Consider the following 16,686-nt stretch of genomic DNA (forward strand, 5'->3'; position numbering starts at 1 on the left):
TGGCTCCCATCTTCCACCCTCTCCAGCCCAGCACGTGGATCCTTTGAGGCCCTCGACTTCTCTGGGCGGTTCCGTGGGACAGAGAAGCTGCCTGGACCTCGTATGAAGTCGTACCATTATAAATCCACTTCCAAAGCATAATGAGTCCATCTGTAAAGTGTACCTTTCACTTCTTCCAAATTTTTGTAAACATTTTCGTGTTTCAAGATTGCTTACATAGGAATACATCTTCACCTTTTTATCAGTTAGGATGGAACCTTTAGATGGTGACCCAGCTCCCTCTTCTGTTCTGGGCTACTTGTACTAGGATGAAGGGTGGCGAGCGATGTGCTCTTAACTTTCAGGAGGACCCGCTGCGTTGGATGGAAGAATGGGATTGCGAGGTCGTTGGAGCTGCTGCAGGTGAGTGGAGGCCAAAGGACTCTTCTTTCTGTTTCCCTTGAATGGGAGCACAGAGAAATTTTAAATGGCCTTTATCAGGGAACAATGTTATTTGCTCTGTTGAAAAGAAATGCCCAAGACACCCTCTCCCCGCAAGGAAATGTGGGGCTCCTGCAAGCTCCCCTAGCCGGATGTTGGGGTCGGGGGGAGTGCGGGTTCAAAAGCACTGGCTCCTGTCTGCCGGTGATCCTGGTAGGAACATACACAGAAGGAGGCCCCTTCTGCATAGGGCCGGAACAGGTCGTTGGACAGTTCATCAAAAAGTCAGTTAACAGATGAAAAAAGATATGCTTACCTAAGTTGTATGTCCATCCACTTAAACTAAAATTGAGAAAAATTAGTTTGGAGAGGCAAGGGCTTTTCTTTACAGTAATCACATGCATTGTGTATGATTTTTCAGTTTCGGCTTCCTTTAAAATGGATAAAGAATTTAGACATTGTGAAGGAATTTGACTTTAGAATTCAAGATACTTATTTTCTCCAATCTTTTGTTAGAGTTTTCACCTGTACCTAATTTAACAGCAACTTTTTAAAGCAACTCAATCTAGTTTTTATAAAAACAGCTCTTCACACTCATAGGTTTATGTAATAATCAAAACATAATGGCTACAACAGACTGACTCGTGGGCAACTAGGAACAGGTGAGACCGGAAGAGGGCCGACTTCGGGCCAGGGAAGACCCGAGCCGGGGAGAAGCTGCTGTTGGCCAGTCGGGCGTCTGCTGTGTTCACAGCTACCTGGTCCAGCTCTTGCAAGACTTCATAAGCTCCTGGGAGATAGCTCGGTGTCCTCTGGGCGGGGCCGTCCTGACCTGCCGGCCGGGTGCGGCCCACCGGGGCTTCTGTTCTCAGCGCGGGTGGCGAGCATCCCTGTCTCACGGGTGTGAGAGCTGAGGGGCGGCAGTCCTAGGAGCGTGGGCTTTGGAATTGGATGAGCCTGGTCTGGCCCTACGCCTACTCTAAGTGAGAGCCAGCCTCGGGGCTCTCAAAGATCGGAGCGTGCTGCCCGGGGCCGGCGAGCCTGCTGCACCCCTCTGCCCGTGCCCCACTGTTTTCTGTTCCTAGACAGCAGGGACTAGAGGGGGCAAGTGTGATGATCTAGGTCACTGCCATCGATGAGTCATCTGTGCCTTTGTGGCCCTGGTTGTGAGGGGCTTTTACGTTACAGAGATGCCTTGAAATCTAGCCGCCCCCCAAATTCCTCACTAAGTTTCCTTTTCCCCACAGATATCAAGGACAGCGGTGTGTCTGTGATGGTGCTTGCCTTACTGTGCCTGCGTGTTCCCCGTGAGGCCAGGGTCTGTTGGGCACGGGCCTCCCAACCTTGTTGTGCTCGAGACATTGACTAGCTGAGGTCGTAGTGGACGTGGGTGCCCAGCCCGTTTCCTGCTCTCTTCATTCCCACCTCCACCCCCCGCCCTCCAAGAACTTCTCAAGGGGGGAGAGTGAGCAAGTTAGAGGGCACTTGTTGCTGCATGAAGGGCAAGCAGTTCCCAGAAAGCAGAGCAGACGGAGGCGGGAATGAGGCAGCGTGCCTGGGAACGGGGCTCTCGGCCCAGCGAGACCCTACCGCCGCCCAAGGCTCTGCCCCTGGAGCCCTGCTCGTGGGTGCGGGCGGAGGTTTCCCTGGTCGGATCGGCCAGGAGAGGAGCAGAGTGGGCTCAGGCAGTCTCTGACCGCCTTAGACGTTACCAAGGCTCCACCCTGCCTCGCATGCCCCCTTCCCCAACTTCAGTCTTCGGGAAATGGGGAGGGAGGGATTGGGGACCGAGGCCCTCGGTGCAGGGATCACAGTTTACAGGATGACCACAGGGAAAGGCTGGGCCGGCAGAGGACTGAGCTGTGCTGACTGGGAGCCTCCCAGCTGGTTCCCGACTCCAGAGCCCCGAGCAAGCATCGTGGGGGTGTGGCCTGAGCAGGACTGCGGGGGCGCTCATGAGCCGGACCCCAAGCCTGTGTCCTAGAAGTAACGCAGCCAGGCCTTCCCACTGTGCCGAGACCGCTGCACGGCACAGCGCTTTACGGCGGCCGGGTGCCGTTCTTAAGGCTTTACCCCCGCTCCGGAGCTGACATTCCCCCTTGGGTGTGCGGCCATGGCCGGAATTTTGATGCCAAATTGTGCCCTTAATCCTGAGCTTCAGGATTGGAAATAGGGAGCAGGTGGGTATCAGTCGAGGGAGAGACGTCCAGGTTCCTGAGGAGATTGTGCCTCCGGCCCGGCTTTTCTGTCCTAGCCTGAGCTCATGGCAATCACAGTTCTGGCCGACGACCGCAGTCTCTGAATGCGCCGACACAGTCGGGTGGCCCTCAGGACAGTTCTGCAGGAATGTCTCGCGAGCGGCAGAGGGCAGCAGAGGGCCGGCGCCGGGCCGCTTTCCTAACAGGTCCCTGAGCCGGGCCTCTCCGTCCTGCCTCTACGCCAGCGGCTGCAACGTGGAGCACCTTAGAGGTTCTGCTCCGTTTAGGGGAGACTGAGTCGTGGACTTCAGATGGGCAGTCAGGCCTTCTACCTAAGCTGCTGCTGGTCCCAGTTCTGTGCCCCGCGCGAATCTTGTAGATTCGGGGCCCACAGAACGTGGTTGCCGTCCCCGAGCACCTCAAGTCCAGTGGGGGAGGGGCCTGTGTAAACAGATCTTTGGGATTTCTTGCTCTCATGGGCGTCACAACTGTGACGGGGTCAGAGAAGAGCTGCCCTTGGGTTATCTCACTACAAACTGGCCGTGTGGCCATGCTGAGGATGAAGGCCTGGCCCACTTGACTCCCTTCCCCGCCCCCCCCCCCACCCCCGACCCAATTGCCACCCAGTTCCCACCTAAGGGAATCAGAGATGCTGACTGCACGTTGTTCTGGGGAAGGGGCAGGCCTTGCCTCCGAGTGGGACCCTTGGGTACAAACTCTGCTCATGTGAGTAGAGAAGACACCTTCAAGGACTCCCGGTGTGGCCAGAACAAGATGTATGTGTGGGGCGAACAACGATAAGAAATAATAAAAGCCGACACTTCATACATGCTGGGCACTCTCTGAAAGCCATGCATAAAGTGGCTCAATCTCCGCAGCCTCCCAATGAGGTCAGTACTCTCGTACCCATTTCACAGATGGGCAACTGGATTTCAGAGAGGTTAAGACTGAAGGCCATCTAGCTGGTATAGAGGAGCCAGGATTCAAACCCAGACAGTCTGATTCAAGAGTCTGAACCCATACAAACAAGATGGAAGGCCTCTGTGTATCCTTGAGCCTAGCGTTTGGGATGTGTGGCTCCCCAGAGCAATAAAGAATTCCTAAAAACTCCACAGCAAAGTTTCTGATGCCCTTAAAGGCTGTGGGTTTTCTTCCACCACCAACCAGTAGGGTGCAGCTCACAGAAGCCTTACTTTTAGAGAACTGAGTGACCTTTTGTTTTTCGCCTTAAACTTGTTTGGCTAATTCAAGTTGGAAATGCATTTCAGCTGCCTCGTTAAGGTCTGGGTATCGGCTGCTTCAGGATGCAGGCCTGGGTGCCGGCACCCTGCCCTTAGGGGCTCCTGGGGTGGGCAGAGGCACATCACTTGGGATGGAGGCCAGGCATAGCCGTTGAGATCCTGGCAACGAGAGCAAGTCAGCGCCAGGGAACAAGGCCTTTAGCGATGGGAGGGCCGTGGCTTCCAGGTGACTGGCCTGACTGGCCCGGCCTGAAGCAAGGGTTCTGTGGTAGCAGGGCCTTATCTGGGCAGAAGTGCACAGTCAACACCCGCAGCCCAGATAAAGGACCCATCAGGCCGTGCCGCTTGTGAGCTTACACACACACGCACACATACACACACACGAGAATGACATAAGAGTGACGTACTCCCTGGCTCCGATGGAGCCCCTTCTGGGCCGGGTGTTTGGACCCCCTCCATTGATCCTCCCCTCATTCGCATGAAGTGAACTCACTTGCTAAAGACCCAGGCCTGTGGGAGGCAAGCTGAGATTTGAACCCAGGCGGCTGGGCTTCAGAACCCAAACTGGCCGGCAACACACATGCGGCCCCCTTTGATAAGCCAGCAGGGGAGGGGACCAGCCTGGGCCTCCAACCACCTGACATGAGTGGCTTTTCTAAACCACAAACTTGACCAGGTTCCTTCTGTGTGTAGACGCCTTCAGTGGTCTCCGTTCTCTTCTGAAGAAAATCCTAACAGCCTGGTCTAGAGCCCGACCACCGTGGTCTTGCCCTCGCGTCTGACCTTGCACAACCCCCGAGTCCCAGCACACGTGGCCCCCGGTGGGGCTATTTTCCTGTCCCTAAAGCGTCAGAACAGTAGTTGCCCGTTGTCAAGGTCCTGCTCAGGGTTTCTGAAGTCCTTTCTCAGTGGTGACAGCAGTGCCTCGGTAGGTGCTGGAGTCTCCATCCGACAGACTCGGGGGCTGAGCTTCAGAGAGTTAGGAGACGCGCCCCTGGCCATGCGGCTTCCTGTCCGACCCACCAGTTCAACTGTCCACCTGACCCGCTGCTGCCATCTGGCCTGGAGGCACTGGAAAGTCACTTGGTCAGTCACTGCGGGACCCTTGCCGTCCCCCTGGGGGTCTCTCTCGGGTTCCAGTTGGTGCACATGGCTTCCACCGTCTTCTCTAAGGAGGCCGTGAGCCCTGGGCGGCGTGCAAGTGTTGGCCTCCGTGCCGCCAGCCCCTGGCGGGTGCCTGATAGACAACATCCTCAGTGATGGGAGAGCTCTGACTGGACAAGATGAGGCACGCGAATGAGGCTGAAGTCGAGGTTTTGCTCCAGATTTGCACCCGAGGCCCGGAGAAGGGTGGCTGGTGGCCCTGGGACACCCAAGCCGGCCCTGTGTCCATCGAGGCCTCTCCCCCTGCTGTCCTCTCCTCTAGCGTCCGGCGCTCACCTCGCCGGGCCCCACCAGGCCGCTCTGAGACACGACCTCAACACATAGAGAGTTCATGGACGCGGGCATGGTAAAGGGCCCGGGTGAGTTATTCAGAAAATGTCTCAACTGATTTGCTTTTCAGCCCCTCGATGGTCAGTGTCCTGAGAGCCATGGTTGCCCTTGGGAAAGAGGAGTCGTCCTGCCCGCTGTGGTTTCCAGCTCGGAGCACGTGCCCTGCACATGCCAGGGGGCACGCCCCTCTGTGCAGAGCCCCTCCTGCATTTCTGGATTCACTGGAAGAGGGCCGGGGGGTCTGGGGAAGGGGCAGCCTAGTCCAGGAGAAACCTCTCCTCTCCTGGGGGAGTGAGAACCTGGGCTCAGAGGATTTACCTGGGATACAGGACTGACTGGAGCTTCACCGAGGAAGGAGGAAATACAGTGATAAAATCCGGTGTTTAAAATTATTACTCCCTTTGACTCTGAGAAAGAAGAGAAATCACGTTCACTTTCAGCCAAGTTAGGGGATGGAAGAATGTGAAAAGAGGAAGGCCCCATGATGTTCACCAGGTCCTTCGATCTGATGAGAATCTGAGATCGTTATCTTTGTGACTTAGTTTCTTCTCTATGCCAGGTATGGTCCTGAAAACCGTAAGATGCCCCCTCTCTGGCAGTGTGAAATTAGAGATGAGAAGGCCTCCTCCACCCTCCCCATTCTGTAGTATTTAAAAGTTTCATTGGACTCACTTTTAAAAATTGTTTTTATTTTGTTCATTGCATGGGGCATAAACAATTATAGTTCACTTAATCAGCTTCCTGGAGGAGTTGGCCTTCACCGGCTTTTTTGGGTTTTTGGGTTTTTTTTTAATTAAAATGTAAGATATTATGTGAATTGTATGATATTTAACTTTATCCATGTTTCATTTTTTGGCCCCATCTAACGAGTTAATGTCTTCTGTATTAAAAGCATTTTTATGCAATAGCTAAAATTAAGTGGACTTTAGTGTGAAATATGTTGATGTAAGTAAATTCAAAATACATTTAAGCTTGGTATGTCTACGAAATCAGATTAGATGAAGGTCGCCAAGACCTGAGTGGCAGGAATTGCACAGAAGTGTTAGAAGCCTTCACTCTCTTACAAGCAGGAAAGCAGGTGTCTCAGTGGAGAGCTTCACCAAGGTCTGCCGAATTGTCAGGAACAATGCAAACTGCTCCCGAGAGTGACAGGATGGGCGGGGCGGGGCGGGGGGGGGGGGGGTGCCGCGGGAGGATGGGAAGGGCAGGGTTGGGAGCGGTTTATGTTGGGAGGGGTGTGAAGAGAAAGCAGAGCCCGGGAGCTGCCCAGGCCCTGCGGTGTTATGGCGGCTCTGGCTGTGTTCTATCTGCTCTGATGGCAACAGCAGAGCTTTGACAGCTTCGTGAGGACAAAGACATCACCAGAACAGAGGGCGGGAGCAATCCAAGTGCCAGCAGACCTGTAAGAGAAGAAGATGGGCAAAAATGGGATTATTTAAGCAGATCAGCGGCCGGTGGACATTGGGGCAGGGAGTCTGGGTCCCCTGGGAGAGCCTTGATGGGGGAGATGCGGCTCTTCCCTCTGTGCCCTGTCTCCGACCTGGGAACAACCAGAAATGAAACAGCAGGAAGCTCTTGTCCAGTAGAAAGTGGAGAAGCCGCGTAACCGGGGGCTTATGGGCTCTTTCTCCCTGGAGAACTCTCAAAACTAGGCAGCCCTCCCCCATCTTCATGGGTTCAAATGGTACTGCACGGAGACAGAGGGATTGCCTTGGTGGCCTAGTTGAGCAGCAGTTCAGAGACGGTGGTCTAGGACGACCACGGACTCTTCTTTCAAAGGATAAACAGTTGAAAAGGAAGTATCTAATAACTGGCGGGTGGGTGGTGGACATCCCTCCCACCCTTTCCTTTTCTAGCCCCTGAGCCCCGGGGAGTGGACGCCAGGGGTGCTGAGCTCCCAGTCAGGTTTGTGGCCGACACTGCTGGTCCTGATGAAGTAAAAGAACATGGAGGCCGTGGCCAGGGACACCACATTTTTCGTGTAACTAGATTGACCATAGCCTTGACTCTCTAAATAGTCTGGGAGGCAGGCTGGCTCCCTCTGCCCCAGGTCCCCGGGCTCATTTAACAGATGCGGGGCCAGTAGGCGACACAGGTTTTGAGTGGAGTGGTGGGCGGCAAGGCGGCCCAGTTGGCCTGGCCGGGTTCTGTGGCGGAAGACCGCAGCCCTCTCTCTGGCCTGCGTCCTGCAGATTCACCATCAGCTGGGAAGAGCAGGAAGGAGTGACCTGAGCCTTTTAGGGAAGCAGCGGGGTCCTGGGACGCACTGGCTGAGGTGGGTAGCCTGATGACACCCTCCCTCGTGGCCGCGGATTCAGACTCCACTCCCGGCTTCGTCCTCTGCCCCTTGCCCGGTGAGTGGGGGTGACCTCCAGGCCTTGGGCGGGCACAGCTTCAGTTTCATTTAGGATCCCCCAGGCCTTCCATCCCCTTGAGGCAAGCTGGCTGGGATGGCCTCCATGTTCTACCTCGTATTATCGGCCAAGTGATCTGGAAAAGCCCTGCTTCTCTCCCCGCCTCCCCCCTCCCCTCTCCACGAAGCTTACCTTCTCTTTGCTTCCCGCCTACTGCGGTATTCCATCCCTCGCTCAGTAAGTATGTACTGAGGACTGATGTCAGGTCAGGCGCATTCTGGCGGGAACCTCTCTGGGCATCCCTGGGAGAGGCAGGTGCCCGCAGTCCTGTTGTAAAGTTGACTGGAAATGAGCTCGTGAATATTCAGATAGTCGCACCGTGCTGCCAGGAGCTCCTGGCGCTGGCTCCTTCCCGCTGTCCGGGAAGGAAGAGCTCCACTTGGCGCTTGCCACCCCTGCCCCTTCTATCCACCACGGACAGTCTGCGGCTCCTTGGCCAAAGTACCATCGGGGGCCGTTTCCTCCCTGCGAACCGCCCTCTTACCCACCTAGAGGGCTGTCCTTGGCACTGAGAGGCCAGCGCGTGTGGAAACCCCTGTCATGTGGTGAATGGTCATCCGCACTCCCTCTGGGTCCTCCTCCTGCCCACCCTCCCCGTTCTCTCACCTGCCCCAGGCACCTTTAACTTCTCCCAAGCATCCTCCCCTTCCTCCCCAACCCTTTAGGCTCAGAAGCCCCTCCCTCCAGGTGACAACTTCAGGTAGAGGTGGCCTTACGAGGAGGAGGAGGAGGACGGCGAGGAGAGGGGCTTAGAGATCCCAAATGGCTACGGGGCTCCTGAGGCCAATAATGGAGCCTCGAACTGCAGTGGGCTGGGGAGGCTGGGGCGAAGGAGCTGGCCCTACGGAGACAGCCCATCTCGGGCGGGGACTACGAGACCCGGTTCCGGTTCGACTCTTCCTGACCCTGAGCAGCAGCCGTGACCTTGAGCAGGAAGTGGGGAGGGGGCGGGCTCAGAGGGACTGCGCGAAGGGGTACCCGGGTCTGCTCGGAGCACGCCCGCCCCTGCACCTCCTCCAGCCCGCCCCGCTCCTCCTCGTCCTCCGCCCCTCCTCCCGGACTCCGCCCCTCCTCCCGGACTCCTCCCCCTCCTGTCAGGTCTGCCCCTCCTCCCGGGCTCCGCCCCCTCCTGTCAGGTCTCCACCTCCTCCCCGGACCCCGCCCCCTCCTCCTGGTCCCCTCTCCCTCCTCCCCTTCCCTTCCCCCTCCTCTGGGACCCCGCCCCCTCCTCCGACCCCGCCCCCAGCCTCCTCCCCTCACTGCAGCGCGCACCACGGGTCGCGCGCCTCCCTGGCAGCGGCGCAGGCTGCAAGCTCAGCAAGTCTTGCGGCAGAGACACTCGGGCCGAGTTGGGGCCGGGGCGCAGCGGGACTCCGGGCCGGGAGCGGACGCCCCCTCGGCCGTCGTCTGCAGCCCGCCGCGCCTCACTTCGGGGATCCGGGTCTCTCCTGGCTGGCCACCCCGGTGAGTCGTACCCCCGCGCCGTGGGGGGCACCGGCCTCCGCCTCCGAAGTTTCTGCTACTGAGGCGAGGGGCCTCGGGTGGGGTCTGCTCCCGGCGGTGGGTGGGGTCGGGGAACTTTGAGGCCAAGGGGGCCTGGCGCCCGCCCCGTCCTTTGGGGGGAGTTTGCACGCGTCCGGATGAAGCTTCGTTTGGGGAGCTGGACCCGAGCGGCGAGCAGTCGGCTGCGCTGCCGGTTTGGGGCGGGAGGAGGGGGCAGATTTCTGCCCTGGGCACCCCGGGGCGAGCTGCAGGGCAAAGGGGCGGCCGACGTCCCTTGAACCCCCGGCCTCTGCGCCCCCCTTCCTTCCCGCGTCTCCGGGACGCCCTCACTCGCGTCTCGCCCACCCCTGCCGCCTGAGCGGTCTCCAACGGAGGTTCTCTTGCCCCCGCCTCAAGATTCGGGGACCGCCGGCCCCGCCGTCGTGGGGGAGGGGGGCGGGCGGGGAGCGTCCTAGAGCTCCGGGAGGCGGAGACCCTGGATGGGGAGAAGGCGAGGAGGCAAAGTACGGGGATTGTCTGGAAGTGAGGGTCCGGAGGAGCTGGGACAAGGGCCGCGAGGGGGATGGAGGCGCCCCTCACCTCCTCCAAATCTCATGACTCAGCAGACCGAGGACGTCCCGTCCCACGGCAGCCCTCCGCCCCCGCTGGGCGCCCAGACCCACCCGCCTCCTGGGCTCCTTCATTTACTCTCCCGCTTGGGGTTCCCCCTTCCCCTGCCTCTATTCCCTCCCCGTCTCAGGACACCGGGTGGTTATTTTTTAACTAAAAAGATAGGTGATTTATCGTTTCTCCCTCCCCCTTTTCATTCCCACATTCCACAGGTGCCTCCAGGACACCCCCAGCCCATGGTGTGTGTGTGTGAGGGGGGGCCGCCAAAGCCCCATCTCTCCCCTCTGCAGCATCCTCCCCCCGCCGCTGTTAGGGTAGAGGATTAAGTACTCACTGCTGCTTTCTCCTGTGGTGGCCGAGAGAAAGCGGCACAAGGACAGAGGAGGCGGCGGCCCAGAAGGGGACACTGCAGTGGGGAGAGAGGGCTGCCCAGATTGGAGTGGGGTGGGCTCAAGGCCCAGGAAGTCCTTAGGATCCAGGGCTACCCAGAAAGACGGGAGGGTGGGCTAGGGTCTGACCTGGAGAGCTGGGGGGCCCCCTCCTCCCTCCCCCCACCCCACCCCTGCTTCGGCCCTGGGGGGAGGCTCCCATGTATAATAGATGGTCCTCGACCCACCCATCCAGCTCCCCATAACCTGGGCACTTCATCAGAGGGTGTGACCGTAAGAACAGGGCAGCCTTAATCCTCCCAAGTCATCTCCCCCTGCTTAGGTCCGACAAGTCCAGTCTCCAGGCTGCTAGAAGCATCTCTGTTACCACCAGAGAAGCCAAAGAGCCGTGCCCAGTGCCCCTGCAACCCAGGCACAGGGGCTGGTGGGAGGGGCAGGGCAGCTCTGATGCAGTGGGACGTGCCTGGCGTCCTAGTGAGCAGCGGCCTGGCAGGCACTGCAAGCTGCGGCCTGTGTCTGGGCTCTGGGGGTGAGTCAGCGCCAGGGGTCCTGGCCCGGCACGCTGCAGCCTGGCCCAGAGAACCTGGCCCCAGCCCTTCTCCTCTCCACGGCCCCAGGGAATGACCAGTGCTACCTGGGTCCTCACCCCAGGCTCCGCGCTGCGGGTGAACTTCCCCTGCCCTGCTGGCTCTTGGACAGATGACCCTGGGGGGCCCGGCTTTTTCTGGGCACCTCTTGGGCTTGAGGCTCGCCCCCTCCCCTCCCTGCCTTGTCCAAGGAGGAGCTGACGCAGAGGTAAGCGTTCCACTTCTAGCCTCACGTGGACCGGGCACTCCGTCCCCGGGAAGTAGAGCCCAGCCTGCTGTACTGAGAGTCTGTTTTGTTCCGCAGTCCAGGACTTTTTTCCAGGCAACAGTTTTTAGGTGGGGGGGATCATGCAAATACAATTTTCATTTTTTCAGCTTTGGGACCTGATACCCACCGATCAGGACCAGGGAAAGAGAAAGGTGTTAGTGTTTGTAAACATTGCCCTTTCCCTACAGAAGAGCTTGCAACTGGCTTCATCTCATAACTGGTGTTGGTTTTATCCCTGGGCAAAGCGCGCCCCTAGTTGCAGACCTGGCAGGGGCAGGGAGACCCTTTCTGGAGCTGGGCCAGGCTCTCCTGACTTTGTACTGCAGCCGGAGGGCATCCTCCCTTTCACCCTCAGGCGGCTTCCAGGCAGATGCCACAGGGCTGTCCCTGGCACAGCAGAGACCTGCAGAAGCCTCTTCCCTGTCCTCTCCAAGCCAATCAATATTCCCCAGCCCCAGGCAAGTGCGACCTCTACTGGCCCCTCTGTCTCCCGCTGGGCGCTCAGCTGGGTCCCCTCAGGTAGAGGGCAGCAGGTGTGTGGGCTGGGAGCGGGCGTGGGGACGGTGGGGATGGGGGGGGGAGGAGGCTGGGGCTCCTGGGCTGGGACAGTGGGACTCGCCGCCCCCTCCCTGGACAGAGTGTCCTCACGGGTGGTCCAAGGCTGTAGATGAGGAGGGACTGTTTCACCTGGCGCTGCGGTTGGGTAGTTGGACTTTCATGATGTAGGTTCTAGCTGAAGCTGGGCTCACTTTTCTTGAGCCGGACAACACAGGGTCCAGGGTGATGGGGACACTCTTTCAGAACTGGAATGGCAGCCAGAGGGAATAGTAGCAGGTGCTCACTCAGTACGGGGGCGGTGTGGTTGACATAGGAGGCAGCGAAGCATAGAGGCTGGGAGCCCTGCAGGCCTGGGTTCAAATCTCCTGGCCACTAATTACAGAGTGTGACTTTATGAATTCAGCAAGTGCTTGTTGGTGAGCCCTGCTATGTGCCAGGCTCTGTTCTAGTCACTGTGGATGCCACGGTGAGCACAGCAGATGGAATCCCTGGCATTTTGGATTTTGCGTTCCTTGGGGCCCGAGGCAAGTTACTTAGCTGCTCTGAGCGTCACTCAGCCGTTAGTTTCTGAGAGTCTGCTATCTGCCAGGGGCTATGCTAGGCAGTGGAGATTCAGTGGGGACGAAACAGACCTGCTTCCTGTCTTCATGGCACTTACGGTCTAGTGAGTAACACAATTAAACAGATAATTACATAGGTAATTAATCACGGCTGTGACAGGTGTTAGGCGCACGCACAGGATGCTTGGAGAGCACATAATGGGCTAACCTGACCAGGTCTGGTGAGCTCCATCTATGAAACAGAGGTGGTAACACTCACTCCACAGTAACTGGTAACTGTTAACGTAGCCCGCTGGACAGATAAAATTCTAAATTCTCCACGCGAACAATCACTGCCCAGACAGCGGGTTGATATCCGTCATCCACTCGGTCAGAGGAGCTGGGGTCCGGTCCTGCGCTCTCAGTGAGGAGGAAGCCCGCGCGGAGCTACGGGGCTTCCTGGAGGAGTGTCACAGTGGATGTGTATTTGAGGCCGGGTGGTGACTGGAGCCAGATCGCCTGGGTTCCCTCGGGCTCTGCCACTCACCCCGACTGTGGGCAAGTTAACCCAACTCTGTTTCTCAGTCTCCCCATCAGTAGAATGGAGATAAAACTCACACGTGTGACACAGGTTCTTGGTGAGGATCCAATGAATTAATTCCAGGAACGTGCTTGGAGCAGTGCACAGCGCCGGGAGCACCGTGGAAGCGCTTTTATCATTATTGTGTTGCCTCCTAGCGCTTAGATGGCTCCTTCTGGGTTCCGCAGCTGGACTGGGCACTTCCCCCTTGGCTTTTCTTAAAAACTCAAGGGAAGGAGCAGCTATAGCTTCCTTGGGCGCTCTTCCAGCATTTCATCCATCTGACTTGCAGGTAGCTATTTATGCCTCCCCAGCCGTGTCTTACCAAAGCTTAATTTTGGGGAAGGATGTGTCCCAGAATTCTTCATTTTCATCCCTGCAACTGAGAGTTCAGGGTAGTGGCCAGAGTGATGGGTAGATTTGGATCCTGGCCAGTCATTGTGAGTCCGGACTGCAGGGAGCCCCTGGCCACCAGCCCCTCCCCGAAAGACGTCTGAACTTCAGCCAGGGGTCCAAAGTTACACACCAAGGAGGATCCCCAAATGCATGGGACGCAGAGGTGTCCTGAAAGCCCCCTCTCCGGATACTCTCCACCAGAGTTCCTCACCTGTCTGGCCGTGGGACCTTCTGACCGAACACCAGGGTCCGGAGGTTGGATGCTAGGTCCCTTTCAGACCTGGCCGCTCAGGAAGGTGGGGTACGAGTTACCGGGGCCCTTATAATGGTTACTGAACCTCAGAGGGTTTGGTGCTACCGGGCAGCCGCCAGATTGGGGGTCGGGCAAAAGGAGAAGAAGGAGCCTGGCTGCCGTTTTGAAGTCAGGACAGACTCATCTCTGGCTACTTGTCTGGGGCCTTGGAGCTCAGCGTTCACCGTGGGCAGAGCCACAGTGGCCGGCGTGGCCGGGGGGACACGGAACTGGGTGCCGACCCGCTGCGTCATCAAGCCCTCCTCTCCCTCAGTCCATCCCCTGTGACGAAGCCTTTGCATCTCTCGTCACTGCGGTCCTCAGAACAGCCATCCCTGTCCCGTTTCACCATGAGGAGGCAAAGGCCCAGGGAAGTTATCTGACTTGTTCAGAATCTCACACCACCGAGGGGCGTCCTGGGGGCTCTCCTCCCCTCCCTGCCCCTTCCCACCAGTTCCGCCTGTGGAGCCCTCGACAAACACGCTCACGGGTCCTCAGGGATGAGGCTATTCATACTCTGAGCACGAGCAACAGATGTTTACCAGATGAGGTGGTGCCCGCTTGGCAAAGTTGAGTCGGCCTCCTTTGCTGGTGCTGGGTTTTCGTGGGACTTGCCATGGGGCCTGGGCAGCCTCAGGAGCGCCTGCCCTGAAGGGGGCGGGGGGAGCCGTGGTGGGTGCGCCAGAGAGACGGTGGGGCCCCGGCCTCAGTAGCCTCGTCTGAGTGGGATGCTGCCTTGGCACCAGAAGCCTCCGCAAGGTCCGAATTCTCTAATTGCAGGCTTCCTCTGCCTCCCAGCAGCAGCAGGACATAGGCCTGTGTACACGCGTGTGTGTATACACGTGTGTGCACGCACACACGTGTGCGCATGCATGTTGGGGGCCGTGGGGGCCAACTGGATAGAGAGGGGCTCCTTGGAAAGCAGAGGGAAATGGGATCTAGCTGGTGTCTGACTGCTCGTCCTTCACGTGCGGGCTTGAGAAGGCAGGATCCTCGAGGAACTCACAGCCCTGCTCCCGGCCTGGCCGGCGAGGGCGGCTAGAGCCACCCACAGGCTCTGCTTTGCTCCCTTCCTTCCACTCCCAGTGCAGATGGGCTAAGACCTACTCCTAAAAGGTGCCGGCGCAGAAGGGAGCAGCGTGGGAGCGCCCCCGCGGGGCAGGGCGTGGCGCCTGGGAGCTGGGCCTCCAGGCGCTCCTGGCCCAGGACAGCTGTCCCCCAAGGCCGGGTTTCCTCTGACAGTGGAGCCCTCTGTGCCCTCCACCAAGAAGCTGGGAAGCCTGAACCCCATCGCTGGGCACCCCGGGACCGGGCTAGGACCGTGGCCGGGCGTGGGGAGGCTCCCCTGAGGTCTTTGTGGGGACCAGGCGCCTCTGAGTGGGACAGGGCGTCCTCAGCCCACGGAGCGCCCTAGCAGGGCTTCCCATAACTGGGCTGATGCCGTGGCCCTGGTATTTAGCACTTAGGGAATATTGCAATTAGAGCATAATTCACCCATGCCACGCACTTAGTACCGAGGATAGCGGCTGTAGCTGTGAGCCTGGCGCTAGGGGGATGGGAGCAGAGATGAACGGAGGAGTGGGAGGGGCTCTGAGACTGAGGATGGGGGGCCGAAGGCACTTAACCCTCCCCACAGCCCAGCAGAGGCAGGGGGACGGAGGCGAAATCACGGAAGCACACCCCAGGCCTCCTGCCTGCCCTTTAGCTCAGGCTGCCCGGCAGGGGCAGGGGGGTGACGGCGGCAGCTGGTCGCTGGGGAGGCGGGGGGCAGATGGCCCTGCACCCAGCTTCCTGCTCGGTGTGGAGAAAGAGCAGACTTAGCACCGACTGCGGCGGGTGTGCGAGCGAGAGGGGCTGCCTTGCACCTTCAGCTCTCAGCCCCTGTCTTCCCCTTTCTCCCTGTAGCCCCTTCCTCACGCCCGCTCCTAGGTTTGGGCTCCTTTGAAGCGCAGATGCTGTGCTGTCGGCCCCAGGTGGGGTGGGCACGTGTGTGTGGCCTGGGGCCCGTGGGGCTGCCTGTCTGTCCCCTCCCGGAGCAGAGGTGACATCCCCAGGTCAGCCTTGGACCGCAAGGACCCTCCCCGAGGGCAGGAAGGTGTGTGTGGGGTGTCTCCTCCTGACCTTGACTCTGGTCTGAACTGATGGCCCCGAGTCTCGGGCGTGTCCTCCTTTTGGAAAGTGGCCGAGGGAGCAACTTTCCTGCTGTTGGCAAAAACGAAGCCCTCTGTGGCCTTTGTGGCCTCCGGTGTGTGTTTGCACAAAAGCCAGCACGCCGTCCTGCACCTCTGTCCTCCTGGGGCGCCTGGCTCCCCCTTCACTGTCAGCTGTGGTCCCTTGTGCCCACTGATGTGGGCCCGCCTCAGGCCCAGTGATGGGATCGGAGGTCAGGGGCCAGGCCCTTGGGTTCCCTGTACGCCCCTGGAGGGAGGGGTGCAGGGAGGGTAAACAAGAACCTGGGGGCCAAGTGCTTGGGCTCCCAGGAAGGAGGGCTGGGGGCTGACGCCCAGCCCCACCGCCAGGACCCAAGAAGGTGGAGGTGTGGCCGGCTCGCCGTGAGCAGAAAACGCGGGGTTAAGTGGCGAGAGGGGGCAGGGCTGGCGCTCCCAGTGTGACTCTCCCACGGGGAGGAAAAGGCATCCCTTTAATGAGGCTGCCCTGGCCCTGCAGAGGGGAGCACAGCCAAGATTGGATTAGCTTTTTGATGCTGGGACCTGGGCGCTGCTGGAGGCAGGGAGGGGACAGGGCCCAGCCCGCGGTCGGCAGCCGCCCTGAGGTCTGAGTCTTCCTGGGGAGACCCGGGCCCACCCCCAGCCAAGCAGGGCTCCCGCTGGAGGAGCACCAGGGGCGCCCAGGGGTCACGGACGGTGACAGAAGCCAGGTCCCCCCCCCCACTGCAGAGGCTGGAAGGCGTCCCCAGGCTTCCCCCAGGGGTAGGTGGCGAGCGGGGGTGCAGGGGGGTATGGGAAGGCAGATCCAGCGCCATGGTGTCCGGGGTGGGAAGGACAGGAAGTCTTGCCGTCTATTCCACAGCTTCCGGGCTCTGGCTCTGAGAGGCTGGGGTCAGATCATCCCGGGAGGGTGAGCAGAGGGCGGGGAGGCCTGGAGGCTGCTGGAAGGGCTGCCTCGGGCAAGGGTAGATGTCTGCACCCGCGCACTGGGCCGTGTGGAGCCCCACGTCCTGCTCTTCGCGGTCACTCC

General features: G+C 59.3%; 1 protein-coding gene across 1 annotated transcript in view; it reads left to right on the plus strand.

Annotated features, from left to right (window-relative positions):
- The first annotated feature begins 9,144 nt into the window (after window positions 1-9,144).
- The window catches only part of SYT2 (synaptotagmin 2), an 85,025-nt gene continuing 77,483 nt past the window's right edge, over window positions 9,145-16,686 (plus strand). Inside the window, exon 1 of the mRNA XM_082857516.1 lies at window positions 9,145-9,231. The gene's annotated coding sequence lies outside the window, so the exon portion shown is untranslated. The remainder of the gene's footprint in view (window positions 9,232-16,686) is intronic.

Source organism: Leucopleurus acutus, assembly GCF_964270905.1.
Source record: "Leucopleurus acutus genome assembly, chromosome: 2".
Taxonomy (NCBI): Eukaryota; Metazoa; Chordata; class Mammalia; order Artiodactyla; family Delphinidae; genus Leucopleurus; species Leucopleurus acutus.